This window comes from Phocoena sinus, chromosome 5 (assembly GCF_008692025.1).
Source record: "Phocoena sinus isolate mPhoSin1 chromosome 5, mPhoSin1.pri, whole genome shotgun sequence".
Lineage (NCBI taxonomy): Eukaryota > Metazoa > Chordata > Mammalia > Artiodactyla > Phocoenidae > Phocoena > Phocoena sinus.
In genome coordinates, this window is record NC_045767.1 from 11,461,123 (window position 1) to 11,479,543 (window position 18,421).

The following is an 18,421-nucleotide window of genomic DNA, read 5'->3' on the forward strand; positions in this document are numbered from 1 at the left end:
CTTTCCACCTGGTGGCCAGCCAGAGAATTTTGTGTTGCCAACTGAAATGGATTCTGGAGCCCAACCTCTGCCAATTTTGGCCAAACAAGAATCTGTTGGGTTTTTTTTAACATCTTTATTGGAGTATAATTGCTTTACAATGTTGTGTTAGTTTCTCCTGTATAGCCAAGTGAATCAGCTATACATATACATATATCGCTATATGCACTCCCACTTGCATCTCCCTCCCACCCTCCCTATCCCACCCCTCTAAGTGTTCACAAAGCACGGAGCTGATCTCCCTGTGCTATGTGGCTGCTTCCCACTAGCTATCTATTTTACAATTGATAGTGTATATATGTCCATGCCACTTTCTCACTTCGTCCCAGCTTACCCTTCCGCCTCCCCATGTCCTCAAGTCCATTCTCTAAGTCTGCGTCTTTATTTCTCTCCTGCCTCTAGGTTCTTCAAAACCATTTTTTTTTTTTTACATTCCATATATATCTGTTAGCATACGATATTTGTTTTTTTGATTATTTTTTGTTTTGTTTTTTGTGTGGGCCTCTCACTGTTGTGGCCTCTCCTGTTGCGCAGCAAAGTCTCCGGATGCGCAGGCTCAGCGGCCATGGCTCACAGACCCAGCCGCTCCACGGCATGTGAGATCTTCCCAGACCGGGGCATGAACCCGTGTCCCCTGCATCGGCAGGCGGACTCTCAATGACTGCGCCACCAGGGAAGCCACACGGTATTTGTTTTTCTCTTTCCAACTTCCTTCATTCTGTATGACAGACTCTAGGTCCATCCACCTCACTACAAATAACTCAATTTCGTTTCTTTTTCTGGCTGAGTAATATTCCATTGTATATATGTGCCACATCTTCTTTATCCATTAATCTTTCAATGGACATTTAGGTTGCTTCTATGTCCTGGCTATTGTAAATAGAGCTGCAATGATCATTGTGGTACATGACTTTTTTAGAATTATGGTTTTCTCAGGGCACATGCCCAGTAGTGGGATTGCTGGGTCATATGGTAGTTCTATTTTTAGTTTTTTAAGGAACCTCCATACTGTTCTCCATAGTGGCTGTATCAACTGACATTCCCACCAAGAATGCAAGAGGGTTCCTTTTTCTCCACACCCTCTCCAGCATTTGTTTGTAGATTTTTGATGATGGCCATTCTGATTTGTGTGAAGTGAAACCTCACCGTAGTTTTAATTTGCATTTCTCTAATGATTAGTGTTGTTGAACATCCTATCATGTGTTTGTTGGCAATCTGGATATCTTCTTTGGACAAATGTCTATTTAGGTCTTCTGCCCATTTTTAGATTGGGTTGCTTGTTTTTTTGATATTGAGCTGCATGAGCTGCTTGTAAATTCTGGAGATTAATCCTTTGTCAGTTGCTTCGTTTGCAAATATTTTCTCTCATTCTGAGGGGTGTCTTTTCGTTTTGTTTAAATTTTCCTTTGCCGTGCAAAAGCTTTTAAGTTGCGTTAGGTCCCATTTGTTTATTTCTGTTGTTATTTCCATTTCTCTAGGGTCTAAAAGGATCTTGCTGGGATTTATGTCATAGAGTGTTCTACCTATGTTTTCCTCTGAGAGTTTTATAGTGTCTGACCTTACATTTAGGTCTTGAATCCATTTTGAGTTTATCTTTGTATATGGTGTTAGGGAGTGTTCTAATTTCATTCTTTTATATGTAGCTGTCCAGTTTTCCCAGCACCACTTATCGAAGAGGCTGTCTTTTTTCCATTGTATATTCTTGGCTCCTTTATCAAACGTAAAGTGACCATATGTGCATGGGTTTATCTCTGTGCCTTCTATCCTGTTCCACTGATCTATATTTCTGTTTCTGTGCCAGTACCATACTGTCTTGATTACTGTAGCTTTGTAGTATAGTCTGAATTCTGAGAGCCTGATTCCTCCAGCTCCGTTTTTCTTTCCCAGGACTGCTTGGCTATAGGAATCTTTTATGTCTCCATGCAAATTGTGAAATTTTTTCTTCTAGTTCTGTGAAAAATGCCATTGGGAGTTTGACAGGGATTGCATGGAATCTGTAGATTGCTTTGGGTAGTGTAGTCATTTTCACAATGTTAATTCTTCCAATCCAAAAACATGGTATACCTCTCCATCTGTTTGGATCATCTTTAACTTCTTTCATCAATGTCTTATAGTTTTCTTCATACAGGTCTTTCGTCTCCTTAGGTAGGTTTATTCCTAGGTATTTTATTCTTTCTGTTGCAATGGTAAATGGGAGTGTTTCCTTAATTTCTCTTTCAGATTTTTCATCATTAGTGTATAGGAATGCAAGAGACTTCTGTGCATTAATTTTGTATCCTGCTACTTTACCAAATTCATTGATTAGCTCTAGTAGTTTTCTGGTAGCATCTTTAGGATTCTCTATGTATAGTATCATGTCATCTGCAAACAGTGACAGCTTTACTTCTTCTTTTCCAATTTGGATTCCTTATATTTCCTTTTCTTCTCTGATTGCTGTGACTAAAACTTCCAAAACTATGTTTGAATAATAAGGGTGAGAGTGGGCAACCTTGTCTTGTTCCTGATCTTCGAGGAAATGGTTTCAGTTTTTCACCATTGAGAACGATGTTGGCTGTGGGTTTGTCATATATGGCCTTTATTTTGTAGAGGTAAGTTCCATCTATGCCTGCTTTCTGGAGGGATTTTATCATAAATGGGTGTTGAATATTGTCAGAAGCTTTTCTGCATCTCTTGAGTTGATCATATGGTTTTTCTGCCTCAATTTGTTAATATGGTTTATCACATTGATTGATATGTGTGTATTGAAGAATCCTTGCATTCCTGGGAGAAATCCCACTTGAGCATGGTGTATGTCCTTTTAATGTGCTGTTGGATTCTGTTTGCTAATATTTTGTTGAGGATTATTGGATCTATGTTCATCAGTGATATTGGCCTGTAGTTTTCTTTCTTTGTGACATCTTTGTCTGGTTTTGGTATCAGAGTGATGGTGGCCTCGTAGTATGAGTTTGGGAGTGTTCCTCCCTCTGCTATATTTTGGAAGAGTTTGAGAAGGATACATGTTAGTTGTTCTGTAAATGTTTGGTAGAATTCGCCTGTGAAGCCATCTGGTCCTGAGCTTTTGTTTGTTGGAAGATTTTTAATCACAATTTCAATTTCAGTGCTTGTGATCAGTCTGTTCATATTTTGTCTTTCTTCCTGGTTAAGTGTCGGAAGGTTGTGCTTTTCTAAGAGTTTGTCCATTTTTTACATGTTATCCATTTTATTGGCATATAGTTGCTTGTTTTAATCTCTCATGATCCTTTGTATTTCGGCAGTGTCTGTTGTTACTTCTCCTTTTTCATTTTTAATTCTATTGATTTGAGTCTTCTCCCTTTTTTTCTTGATAAGTCTGGCTAATGTTTTTTCAATTTTGTTTATCTTCTCAAAGAACCAGCTTTTAGTTTTATTGATCTTTGCTATTGTTTCCTTTATTTCTTTTTCATTTATTTCTGATCTGATCTTTATGATTTCTTTCCTTCTGATAACTTTGAGGGTTTTTTGTTCTTCTTTCCCTAATTGCTTTAGGTGCAAGTTTAGGTTGTTTATTTGAGATGTTTCTTAAGGTATGAATGTATTGTTATAAACTTCCCTCTTAAAACTGCTTTTGCTGCATCCCATAGGTTTTGGGTCATTGTGTTTTCATTGTCATTTGTTTCTAGGTATATTTGATATCCTCTTAGATTTCTTCATTTATCTCTTGGTCATTTAGTAGTGTATTGTTTAGCCTCCATGTGTTTGTATTTTTTACAGATTTTTTCCTGTAATTGATATCTAGTCTCATAGCACTATGTTCGGAAAAGATACTTGATACGATTTCAATTTTCTTAAATTTACCAAGGCTTGATTTGTGACCCAAGAAATGGTCTATCCTAAAATGTTCCATGTGCACTTCAGAAGAAAGTGTATTCTGTTGGTTTTGGATGGAATTTCCTATAAATATCAGTTAAGTCCATCTTCTTTAATGTGTCGTTTCAAGCTATGTTTCTTTATTTATTTTCATTTTGGATGATCTGTCCATTGGTGAAAGTGAGGTGTTAAAGTCTCCTAGTATGATTGTGTAACTGTCGATTTCCCCCTTTATGGCTGTTAGCATTTGCCTTATGTATTGAGGTGCTCCTATATGCACCTTATGTATTGAGGTGCATAAATATTTACAGTTGTTATATATTCTTCTTGGATTGATCCCTTGATCATTATGTAGTTTCCTTCTTTGTCTCTTGTAATAGTCTTTATTTTAAAGTCTATTTTGTCTGATATGAGAATTGCTACTCCAGCTTTCCTTTGATTTCCATTTGCATGGAATATCTTTTTCCATCCCTTCACTTTCAGTCTGTATGTGTTCCTAGGTATGTAGTGGATCCTTTTTAGACAGCATATATATGGGCCTTGGGTTAGTATCCATTCAGCCAGTCTATGTCTCTTGGTTGGAGAATTTAATCTATTTACATTTAAGGTAGTTATCAATATGTATGTTCCTATTACCATTTTCTTAATGGTTATGGGTTTGTTATTGTACGTCTTTTCCTTCTCTTGTGTTTCCTACCTAGAGAAGTTCCTTTAGCTTTTCTTGTAAAGCTGGTTTGGTGGTGCTGAATTCTCTTAGCTTTTTTTTGTCTGCAAAGGTGTTAGTTTCTCTATCGTATCTGAATGAGATCCTTGCTGGGTAGAGAAATGTTGGTTGTAGGTTTTTCCCTTTCATCACTTTAAATATATCCTGCCACTCCCTTCTGGCTTGCAGAGTTTCTGCAGAAAGATCAGCTGTTAACCTATGGGGATTCCCTTGTATATTTTTTGTTGTTTTTCCCTTGCTGCTTTTATTATTTTGTCTTTGTATTTAATTTTTGATAGCTTGATTAATATGTGTCTTGGCATGTTTCTCCTTGGATTTATCCTGTATGGGACTCTCAGTGCTTCCTGGACTTGATTGATTATTTCCCTTCCCATATTAAGGCAGTTTTCAACTATAATCTCTTCTAATATTTTCTCAGTCCCTTTTTTTATCTCTTCTTCTTCTCAGACCCCTATAATTCGAATGTTGCTGCATTTAATTTTGTCCCAGTGATCTCTGAGATTGTCCTCAATTCATTTCATTCTTTTTTCTTTATTCTGCTCTGCAGTAGTTATTTCCACTATTTTATCTTCCAGGTCACTTATCCATTCTTCTGCCCCAGTTATTCTGCTATTGATCCCTTCTAGAGAATTTTTAATTTCATTTATTGTTCTATTCACCATTGTTTGTTTGCTCTTTAGTTCTTCTAGGTCTCTGTGAAACATTTGTTGTATTTTCTCTATTCTATTTGCAAGATTTTGGATCATCTTTACTAACATTACTCTGAATTCTTTTTCAGGTAGACTGCCTATTTCCTCTTCATTTGTTTGGACTGGTTGGCTTTTACCTTGTTCCTTCATCTGCTGTGTGTTTCTCTGTCTTACCTTTTGCTTAACTTATTGTGTTTGGCGTCTCCTTTTCACCTGCTGCTGCTTAGTAGTTCCCATTGTTTTTGGTGTCTGCCCTCAGTGGCTAAGGTTGGTTCAGTGGGTTGTGTAGGCTTCCTTGTGGAGAGGACTGGTGCCTGTGTTCTGGTGGATGAGGCTGTATCTTTTCTTTCTGGTGGGCAGTACCAGGTCCGGTGGTGTGTTTTGGGGTGTCTGTGACCTTATTATGATTTTATGCCACCTCTCTGCTAATGGGTGGGGTTGTGTTCCTGTCTTGCTACTTGTTTGGCATAGGGTTTCCAGCACTGTAGCTTGCTGGTCATTGAGTGGAGCTGGGTCTTAGCTTTGAGGTGGAGATCTCTGGGAGAGCTTTCACCATTTGATATTAGGTGGAGCCAGGAGGTGTCTGTTAGACCAATGTCCTGAACTCGGCTCTCCCACCTCAGAGACACAGGCCTGACATCTGGCCAGGGCACCAAAACCCTGTAAGCCACACGACTCAGAAGAAAAGGGAGAAAGTAAATAAATAAATAAATAAAATTAATTTATTAAAATAAAAAATAAATTATTAAAAATAAGAAAAATTAAGTAGTTAAAGAAGAAAGGAAAAAAAAAGGACAGACAGTACCCTGAGATAAATGGTAGAGCAAAATTATACAGACTAAATCACACAAAGAAGCATACACATACACATTCACAAAAAGAGAAAAAGGAAAAAAATATATAAATCTGTATATATATTAAGAAAAGGAAGAGAGCAACCAAATCAATAAACAAATCTACCAATGATAATAAACCCTAAACACTAAACTAAGATAAACAAAAGCAGAAACAAATTAGATGCAGAAAGCAAATCCCAAGTCTGCAGTTGCTCCCAAAGTCCACAGCCTCAATTTTGGGATGATTTGTTATCTATTCAAGTATTCCAGAGATGCAGGGAACATCAAGTTGATTGTGGAGATTTAATCCGCTGCTCCTGAGGCTGCTGGGGGAAATTTCCCTTTCTCTTCTTTGTTCACACAGCTCCTGGGGTTCAACTTTGGATTTGGCCCTGCCTCTGCATGTAGGTAGCCAAGGGCCTCTGTTCTTTGCTCAGACAGGAAAGGGTTAAAGGAGCAGCTGATTAGGGGGCTCTGGCTCACTCAGGCCACAGGGGAGCAAGGGGTACAGAATGTGGGGCAAGCCTGTGGAGACAGAGGCCAGCATGACGTTGCAACAGCCTGAGGCGCTTCGTGTGTTCTCCCCGGGAGGTTGTCCCTGGATCACAGGACCCTGGCAGTGGCGGGCTGCACAGACTCCCAGGAGGGGAGGTGTGGATAGTGACCTGTGCTTGCACTTAGGCTTCTTGGTGGCTGCAGCAGCAGCCTTAGCGATTCATGCCCATCTTTGGTGTCTGCACTGATAGCCAAGGTTCACGCCCATCTCTGGAGCTCATTTAGGTGGTGCTCTGAATCCCGTCTCCTCAGGCACCCCAAAACAGTGGTCTCTTGCCTCTTAGGCAGCTCCAGATATTTTCCAAGACTCCCTTCCAGCTAGCTGTCGTGCGCTAACCCTCTTCAGATTGTGTTCACACAGCCAACCCTAGTCCTCTCCCTGCGCTCTGACCGAAGTCTGAGCCTCAGCTCCCAGCCCCCGCCCACCCCAGCTGGTGAGCAGACAAGCCTCGGGCTGGTGAATGCCGGTCAGCACCAATCCTCTGTGCGGGAATCTCTCTGCTTTACCCTCTGCACCTCTGTTGCTGTGCTGTCCTCTGTGGTATATATATATATATGCCTATGTACACAAATATAGATATACATATGTACATATATATACATACATATATATGTAGATATTTCCTCCTGTATATATATATATATATATATATATATATATATATGTTCTTATATGTATATGCCTGTATGTGTGTTTGTGTTCTTAAGGCTTCTCCTTCTACAACATGAGTGCCTAGAGTTGCACTGAATTGAGTAACTTAATAAATGACACATTGGTGCCCAAGAGAAAGACATTTCTTCAGAAGGGTAAGCATTTTTATTGCAAGTTTATAGTTAACATAATCTAACTCATCACAAGATGAGGTAAATTAATATATTTATCCATTGCCACTTCTACCAAGAGCACACAATGCCTTATGAACTATAATTAACTAAACATACACTCTTGCTGAACACAGAATTGTAAGTCAAGTGAAACTACATTTAAAGGTAACAAGGAATCACAACGAACCACAATTTCAAAATTGAAATGAAATACAACTTGGATACTAAACAACCTACTGATACACACAGTAGAAAGATGTCTATGGTTAATTAATTTTTAAAATTCTTACAAAAGCTATACATCAAAATGCAGTTTATCTATAACATCAATTAATATGAAATTAATTAGAAGCACATGAAGTTCTATTCAAATAATTAGAACTATTCACATGGATTGATTATATTTTATTCATTTACTTGGCTTTTAAAATGTGAACTTTTCCCCCCCAAAAATGGATTCAATTATTTCATATTTGAAACTGACAAACATTATGACAAACATTATTATGTAAAAATCATAAGGCTTAATTTTATTGCTTGTTCATTTCCATATAATACCACCATTTTAATATATTCTCAAATTTTTAATTTTTATTAAATCTTTTTCTTTATCAAATAGCAGATTTTTTCCAATCTCATTTTACAAGTAACATAAAAGATAGAAAAAATAAACTCTAGTGAATTTATTCAAGAGAACACTAATTTAAAAAACAAAAATAAAAACAAAATTATATATATACATGTGTATCTTCCTATCTAACATTCCTGGTTATCTTCAGTTATTCCTGTGGATTCAAGAAGTTGCCATATAGTGTCATTTCCTTAATCTGATTTATTGGACAACTCATTTCTTATCTTCCTGTACAGTGTAGTATATCTCTATATTATAGGCCGAAAAATACAACTTTGTGGATGCAGTTTTTGCAATATTTTATTGTTTTAAATTGGTTAAGAGAAGAAAAATTTTATTATACTGTCTTTTATAACTATCTACATAAATATACTATCTTTTATAACTATTTTAGATAAATGTCTTATTGCTCTCATTTAGTTTTTTCTGTTCTTTTTTTTTTTTTTTGGCCATTGCTCAATGTGAGATCTTAGTTCCTCAACCAGGGATCAAACCTGTGCCCTCTGAGCTGGAAGCGTGGAGTCTTAATTACTGGACTGCCAGGGAAGTTCCTGATTTAATTTTTAAATAATCGTAAACACAAAACTTCAACTCTCAAATATATTAGGTGACAATTTAAATATTAATTTGATAGGTAAGATTAATTTATGGTTCTCCTGACAATTTGAATATTTATACTTAATTTTTAATAATTCACAAAATCACCATTTCTTATTACTAATCAGTATAAATAAAACTCACTAATTTAAATTATATTTGCTTTCTTAATGCTTTAGGTACAAAAATAAGTGTTGGATATAAATTCTAAAGATCCTATCCAGCCATATTATTTAATGTATGTAACTGTAAATATAGAATCAAAGTTTTAATTTGCCAACTCTACCTAAAAAACAGACATTTTGCATATTTTTGTAGTAACTTTCACTCACCTAATCCCAAGATTGAATTTTAATTTATTTTGATTCTGAGAATTTTGAGCTATACATGGCTGTTTTATTCTTCTGGTTACAAATAAGTACCACTTTAAGTGGCACGTGAGCTTAAAATTTTGCTACAAGGCTCACAGCTTTACAAATATTTGCAGAGTTTGACAGCGACCTGTTTAAGTGCTGGTGAGGTTTGAAAAATTCAAGTAGCTGTGAAAGTCTGAGATTGAAAGAATTTCCTATGAACTGCTGTGGGAAAATGGGGCAGTTTCACACACCTCAGATACAAATATGCATTGTAAGCCTTTGGTCACAGGCAGTATTATTCAGATGCAAAATTTCTTTTATTTTTCAGCTGAGAGAGCTGATTTTTCAAGTTGTTTGTTTTTTCATATTGCTATTATGAACTAAGTTCCTTTTTTATGAAATGTGAATATAGTGATTAATAAATATTACAACCAATAATACTTTTATAGTTGTATATAAATCTGTTAATGTATTTTTTAATGGTGTGTAGGAAAATATTGTTTTTCTTTCCATTTTCAATTTTTGGTAAAGCACTGAAATTCAGCTCTGAAATAAGCAGCATGTATTATCACTTATCTCTTTACATCTGTTCTGCAGCATGCCTGCACATGCAAAATGTATTTTCCAGGGCACTCTGATGCATGAAGCACATAGGAAACTGCTATTTAGCCATTAGAAATGTTCTTTATGTTTTCTCTGAAGAAAGCAATTTATAGCATTTCAATTTTAAATGTTTGAGAGTGGCATAATAGTATCCTTCCTATTAAAATAAAAACTATTACTAAATAAATTCTCCTTTAAAAAGAAAACCTGACAAAAAAAAAACCATTTTACCAGAGTTTGGTGATTGTTTTTTGTACTCCTCATAGGTACAAATATGCTTATTTTATAGTTCTAATGCAAAATCTTACTCTACTTTCTATTCAGAATTTATATTATGAAGATGCTTGCATTTTAAGCAGTCTCTATAGCTAGAGGCTAAAATGTGTTCTTTGTAACTCAGTCTAAAATAAAGTTGTCGAGCAGTCTTTGAATGACTTCAAAATTTAATTTGTAAAAAGAAAATAAAAATTAACAAGGTGATGGACTGAACAACCAACCTGTAATGGCAGTGATCTGTAGTCCATGAAAACTTTTAAAAAATTTCTTACAGCTTTTACATATATATTAACACAGTACATAATCATGTGAACATTGGTGAGATCTACAGGCAATTATTTATAATACATGCATTGGTAGATCCCAAGTTCAACAAATACTATCAAAAGATACAAAAAATAATTTACAGCCAAACATAGTCTTGTGGTGGTTGTTGTCATTTGTCTTCAGTCATTAGAATTAGTAAAAGAGGAGCTACCAACTAGGAAAAAGTCTACAGAGATTTTATACTGGGTCATTTCTGTCTATTCTATATCAAATAGTACCACAGTACGAGCTCTAAGTATGGAGATCCAGGTGGTGTTTAAAGGGTTCAGTTTTTAGGGGATTGATTTGACATTATATACTTTTTTCTGGTGTTCTTTATTCCTACCTGTGGATCTCGGCTTTCTTCTACCATCATTCTTATTCATCCTGAAGAACTTCTTGTAGCTTCTTTGTAATGTAGGTCTTCTTATATCTAGGATGAGAGTACATAAAACCCTGCAATACTTACCAGAACCCTTCTGCCTTAGATAGAAGGCCCTTAGATGGCCCAGAATTCTAATCCCTGTCCCCCTGTACAATCCAGTTGTTGAAATATCTGCTCAAATATTTAAGATCTTTGTTAATTCTGTCTGCTCTTAGCCTTGGAAACTTGCCCTTTTCAACCCATTAGAATTCAGGGGAAAAATTTTTAGTTATTTACAGATTTTAAAATTATTTAAAGTAGTGCTCTCTAAAGGAAGGAGCATTTACCTCAAGGATTCTTCTAATCACCCATCCAACCCAAATGTTGAAGAAAATAACAGAACTTTATTATTTCATTGTCTTAAAATTTTCAACTTGGTGCTTATTTCAATGGATATAATATAATAGGTAAGACATATATATTTTATTAAAATTTTTTCTATTTAATAAAATAAGCCAAGTGATATATATAATAAGCTAAGAATTAAAAATTCAACACATATGGTATTAACAGATTAGAGGACTAGTATTCAAGAAGAAAACTTAACAGAACATATCCACATAGGATCATGGAAAGGAAATTTGTATGGAAAACATAGAAATGAGTCTAAGAGTTCTGTATGACCCTAAAGACTACCTGTTATGTAGTTGTCGATACAGAGGAGAGGATGAAAATAATAAGACATAAGCATCATTCGAAGAAATACTAAGAATTTTCCAAAATATAATAAAATATATCAAAATAGTGTTACAAGCAGTCCTACAAACTTCAAACAGAATTAATATTAAGAAAATAACATCTACGCACATCATAGTCAAACTGTTGAAAACTAAATTAAAAAAAAATAATATTAAAGACAGCAATAGAACATAAATACTACCTTCAAAGTCACAGAGTAAGATTGACAACATACTGTACAAAATAAGGGAAACCAGAATGGAAGTGAATGAAATGTTTAAAAGACTAAGAAAAAAGAATCCAATGTAGAATTCTTTACCAATAGGAATGAAAATTAAGCTATCTTATAGAAGTAAAGAAGAGAAAGCCAAGTGAATTGATTGCCAGTATACCTACACTAAAAGAAGCAAATTTGTCGGGCAGACAGAAAACAGTGGCCATCTGTATGTCTTTGAAGAAATATCTATTTAGTTCTTCTGCCCATTTTTTCATTGGGTTGTTTGTTTTTTTGGCATTGACCTGCATGAGCTGTTTGTATATTTTGGAGATTAATCCCTTGTTGGTTGCTTTGTTTGCAAATATTTTCTCCCATTCTGAGGGTTGTCTTTTTGTTTTGTTTATGGTTTCTTTTGCTGTGCAAAAGCTTTTAAGTTTAATTACGTCCCATTTGTTTGTTTTTGTTTTTATTTTCATTACTCTAGGAGGTGGGTCAAAAAAGATCTTGCTGCAATTTATGTTAAAGAGTGTTCTGCCTATGCTTTCCTCTAAGAGTTTTATACTGTCTGGCCTTACATTTAGGTCTTTAATCCATTTTGAGTTTATTTTTGTGTGTGGTGTTAGGGAGTGTTCTGCATTCTTTGACATGTAGCTGTTCCGTTTTCCCAGCACCACTTATTGAAGAGACTGTGTTTTCTCCATTGTATATTCTTGCTTCCTTTTTCATAGATTAGGTGACCCCAGGTGCATGGGTTTATCTCTAGCTTTCAATCTGTTCCATTGATCTATATTTCTGTTTTTGTGCCAGCATCATACTGTCTTGATGACTGAAGCTTTGTATACAGTGTAGTCTGAAATTAAGGAGTCTGATCTCTCCAGATCCGTTTTTCTTTCTCAATATTGCTTTGGCTATTTAGGGTCTTTTGCATTTCCATACAAATTGTAAATTTTTTTGTTCTAATTCTGTGAAAAATGCCATTGGTAATTGGATAGGTATTGCATTGAATCTGTAGATTGCTTTGGGTAGTATGGTCATTTTGACAATACTGATTCTTCCAATCCAAGAACATGGTATGTCTCTCCATCTGTTTGTGTGGTCTTTGATTTCCTTCATCAGTATCCTATAGTTTTCTGAGTACAGGTTTTTGGTAGGTTTATTCCTTAGGTATTTTATTATTTTTGTTGCAACAGTAAATGGGATTGTTTCCTTAATTTCTCTTTCTTATCTTTCATTGTTAGTGTATAAGAATGCAAGAGATTTCTGTGTACTAATTTTGTATCATACAAGAGAATACTGTCTTTTTAAATTACCAATTCTCCTCCACTATCATCTTTAAAACCACTTAAAGGAGTTGGGACTTAATCTGACAGATTATGCTGGTGCTGAAGGGGAAGCACTTACCTTGCCACAGTTCACCTGAAAATGAGGGGACAGTTGTACAAGGCTGGGACCTCAATGGATTGTCAGATACTATACTTTTCATTATAAAATCTCTAGAGAGTCATATTAGTGTTCAGTATCTTACAAGTTTTTCTGTTTCAGCCGCAGATACATGATTTTCTAAAGAAGAGCTGTCTCAGCTTGGGAAACCCGTGTTTAGTTAAACATTTTAAAAAATTCTTCATGCAAAATTAATTAGTAGGAAATTTATAACAATAAGAAATTGTCAAACTCCTTAGGCGTGGAGGTTGGCAGAGAAATGGGAAGTGAAGAACTCAAAACTGCCTTTGATTGTGCATGCACTAAGTTTTTATTAGTCATTTTATTCTGACAGCTATCCAGGAGGTTCAAATGCCTAACCACTGGAGACATCATAAATACGCAAAACAGCAAAATTTTCACATAATGAGCATAAATATCCTTTCAAAGAAAAAAATCATAATCTAGCTCATGCTAATCAAGTCTGTATTGTTGCATAAAGAATGCTAAGCAGCTGAGTATCAGGAAATGTTGTTGAAAGAAAACCAGAGATAAATTATTTTGAAATATTTTTCAAAAAACATTTCAATCCCTTGTTATTCAGCTAAAAGTAATTATGTTATAATTTATAATTAGGACAGAGTCTGTATTCTTACTAATAAAATTCTTAAATGAATTTTAAAATAACTAGAAATGTATCTTCTTTATAGTCAAATTTTTGTAAGATTTTTGTTTGTCTTAGAGTGTATTTATAACTGAAATTCCAAAAGTTTTAATAAGAATTGATGGGTATTCTTAAAATTTAGAATTTTAATTTATCATTAGTACAAAATTAAATATGGATATTTAATCTGAAGTAGACTTATTTTCTAAAATAAAATAAGCTTTGTAATCATGCTTCCTATTTTAAAACATCTAGTTGCACATGTTTTCAGGAACAGTGGAAACAATCTGAATAACATTTGAAGATGAGAAAGGACATTATAAAACTCCAGGAGACACTTAGTAGAATTTTATTTGTAAGCCTGGCCATTAGATGGGGACAAAAATCCTTCTTATAGTAAAATCCTCTTTCTACTTATTTTGTTTTATGTAAATAAAAATGTGAATTCTATGGTATGTATTTAGATATATATCAACATGGGCTTTTTCAAATAAGATTGATGCCTTTTTAAAAGAAGAAATAAAACAGAAAGCCTTAGGTTTTATACCTTGATTACATCCATATTATTCTTGTCAAGCACTTTTCAAGGAAATAGGTATTGCTAACATTTATCCTGTTTGGTTGATAAGTTAAATGAGACACAGGAATATTTTATTTTGTCATACATATTTATTAATCCAGTTAAGCATCTTTGACTTTAGGTCTCCAACTGTTTTCAATACACTAAAAGAGAACAAAATTTAAGAGAAGACAGAATCAAATATTATATGTTTCAAATCAGTTTTTTTTCTGGGACCTTGGTAATGATCATTCAAATATGCAATAATGTAGCTTCTTTCAGTAAAAAGACTGTAAAAAAACTGTCTTGAAGTTGTACCTTATGTAAGATTTCATTGTCTTTCATAATTAATTAAGTTAACAATATCATGTTTCTTAAGATTATTTGCAGGAAATATTTAAATTAGAGGTGAGATTTTGCTATCACTTTGTAAAACTATATTGTAAAGTCAGCCACAAACAATTATTTGTTCCTAGACATTGTAGTGACCTAAATAAAGTTGCATACCAAATGAAATGTACTCATGGGGTAATATATTTTTTTAAACATCTTTATTAGAGTTAATTGCTTTACAATGGTGTGTCAGTTTCTGCTTTATAACAAAGTGAATCAGTTATACATATACATATGTCCCCATATCTCTTCCCGCTTGCATCTCCCTCCCTTCCACCCTCCCTAGCCCATCCCTCTAGGTGGTCACAAAGCATCGAGCTGATCTCCCTGTGCTATGTGGCTGCTTCCCACTAGCTAGCTATTTTAAGTTTGGTAGTGTATATATGTCCATACCACTCTCTCACTTTGTCCCAGCTTACCCTTTCCCAGCCCCGTATCCTCAAGTCCATTCTCTGGTAGGTCTGCATCTTTATTCCTGTCTTGACCCTAGGTTCTTCTGACCACACTTTTTTCTTTTTTTAGATTCCATATATATGTGCTAGCATACGGTATTTTTTTTTTCTCTTTCGGACTTACTTCACTCTGTATGACAGTTTCTAGGTCCATCCACCTCACTACAAATAACTCAGTTTCGTTCCTTTTTATGGCTGACTAATATTCCATTGTATATATGTGCCACGTCTTCTTTATCCATTCAGCTGTTGATGGACACTTATGTTGCTTCCGTGTCCTGGCTATTGTAAATAGAGCTGCAATGAACATTTTGGTACATGACTCTTTTTGAATTATGGTTTTCTCTGGGTATATGCCCAATAGTGGGATTGCTGGGTCATATGTTAGTTCTAATTTTAATTTCTTAAGGAATATCCATACTGTCTCCATAGTGACTGTATCAATTTACATTCCCACCAACAGTGCAAGAGGGTTCCCTTTCCTCCACACCCTCTCCAGCATTTATTGTTTCTAGATTTTTTGAAGATGGCCATTCTGACCGGTGTGAGACGATGTCTCATTATAGTTTTGATTTGCATTTTGCTAATGATTAATGATGTTGAGCATTCTTTCATGTGTTTGTTGGCAATCTGTATATCTTCTTTGGAGAAATGTCAATTTAGGTCTTCTGCCCATTTTTGGATTGGGTTGTTTGTTTTTCTGATATTGAGCTGCATGAGTTGCTTGTATGTTTTGGAGATTAATCCTTCATCAGTTGCTTCATTTGCAAATATTTTCTCCCATTCTGAGGGTTGTCTTTTCGTCTTGTTTATGGTTTCCTTTCCTGTGCAAAAGCTTTTAAGTTTCAATAGGTCCCATTTGTTTATTTTTGGTTTTATTTCCATTTCTCTAGGAGGTGGGTCAAAAAGGATCTTGCTGTGATTTATGTCAAAGAGTGTTCTGCCTATGTTTTCCTCTAAGAGTTTGATGGTGTCTGGCCTTACATTTAGGTCTTTAATCCATTTTGAGTTTATTTTTGTGTATGGTGTAAGGAGTGTTCTAATTTCATTCTTTTACATGTAGCTGTCCAGTTTTCCCAGCACCACTTATTGAAGAGACTGTTTTTTCTCCACTGTACATTCCTGCCTCCTTTATCAAAGATAAGGTGACCATATGTGTGTGGGTTTATCTCTGGGCTTTCTATCCTGTTCCATTGATCTATATTTCTGTGTTTGTGCCAGTACCATACTGTTTTGATTACTGTAGCTTTGTAGTATAGTCTGAAGTCAGGGAGCCTGATTCCTCCAGCTCCATTTATCTTTCTGAAGATTGCTTTGGCCTTTCAGGGTCTTTCGTGTTTCCATACAAATTGTGAAATTTTCTGTTCTACTTCTGTTAAAAATGCCAGGGGTATTTTGATAAGGATAGCATTGAATCTGTGGATTGCTTTGGGTAGTAGAGTTATTTTCACAATATTGATTCTTCCAATCCAAGAACATGGTATGTGTCTCCATCTATTTGTATCATATTTAATTTCTTTCATCAGTGTCTTATAATTTTCTGCATACAGGTCTTTTGTCTCCTTAGGTAGGTTTATTCCTAGATATTTATTCTTTGTGTTGCAGTGGTAAACGGGAGTGTTTTCTTCATTTCACTTTCAGATTTTTCATCATTAGTATATAGGAATGCAAGAGATTTCTGTGCATTGATTTTGTATCCTGCTAGTTTACCAAACTTATTGATTAGCTCTTGTAGTTTTCTGGTAGCATCTTTAGGATTCTCTATGTATAGTATCATGTCATCTGCAAACAGTGACAGCTTTACTTCTTCTTTTAAAATTTGTGTTCCTTTTATTGCTTTTTCTTCTCTGATTGCTGTGGCTAAAACTTCCAAAACTATGTTGGATAATAGTGGTGAGAGTGGGTAACCTTGTCTTTCCTGATCTTAGTGGAAACGGTTTCAGTTTTTCACCATTGAGGATGATGTTGGCTGTGGCTTTGTCATATATGGCCTTTATTACTTTGAGGAAAGTTCCCTCTATGCCTACTTTCTGGAGGGTATTTATCATAAATGGGTGTTGAATTTTGTCAAAAGCTTTCTCTGCATCTATCGAGATGATCGTATGGTTTTTCTGCTTCAGTTTGTTACTATGGTTTATCACATTGATTGATTTGCATATATTGAAGAGGCCTTGCATTCCTGGGATACACCCCACTTGATCATAACGTATAATCCTTTTAATGTGCTCTTGGGTTCTGTTTGCTAGTATTTTGTTGAGGATTTTTGCATCTATGTTCATCAGTGATATTGGCCTGTAGTTTTCTTTCTTTGTGACATCTTTGTCTGGTTTTGGTATCAGAGTGATGGTGGCCTCATAGTATGAGTTTGGGAGTGTTCCTCCCTCTGCTATATTTTGGAAGAGTTTGAGAAGGATACATGTTAGTTGTTCTGTAAATGTTTGGTAGAATTCGCCTGTGAAGCCATCTGGTCCTGAGCTTTTGTTTGTTGGAAGATTTTTAATCACAATTTCAATTTCAGTGCTTGTGATCAGTCTGTTCATATTTTGTCTTTCTTCCTGGTTAAGTGTCGGAAGGTTGTGCTTTTCTAAGAGTTTGTCCATTTTTTACATGTTATCCATTTTATTGGCATATAGTTGCTTGTTTTAATCTCTCATGATCCTTTGTATTTTGACAGCGTCTGTTGTTACTTCTCCTTTTTCATTTTTAATTCTATTGATTTGAGTCTTCTCCCTTTTTTTCTTGATAAGTCTGGCTAATGTTTTTTCAATTTTGTTTATCTTCTCAAAGAACCAGCTTTTAGTTTTATTGATCTTTGCTATTGTTTCCTTTATTTCTTTTTCATTTATTTCTGATCTGATCTTTATGATTTCTCTCCTTCTGATAACTTTGAGGGTTTTTTGTTCTTCTTTCCCTAATTGCTTTAGGTGTAAGGTTATGTTGTTTATTTGAGATGTTTGTTGTTTCTTAAGGTAGGCTTGTATAGCCATAAACTTCCCTCTTAAAACTGCTTTTGCTGCATCCCATAGGTTTTGGGTCATTGTGTTTTCATTGTCATTTGTTTCTAGGTATTTTTTGATTTCCTCTTTGATTTCTTTGGTGATCTCCTGGTTATTAAGTAGTGTATTGTTTAGCCTCCATGTGTTTGTAGTTTTTACAGATCTTTTCCTGTATTTGATATCTAGTCTCATAGCCTTGTGGTTGGAAAAGATACTTAATACAATTTCAATTTTCTTAAATTTACCAAGGCTTGATTTGTGACCCAAGATATGATCTGTCCTGGAGAATGCTTCTTGAGCACTTGAGAACAATGTGTATTCTGTTGTTTTTCAAAGGAATGTCCTATAAATATCAAT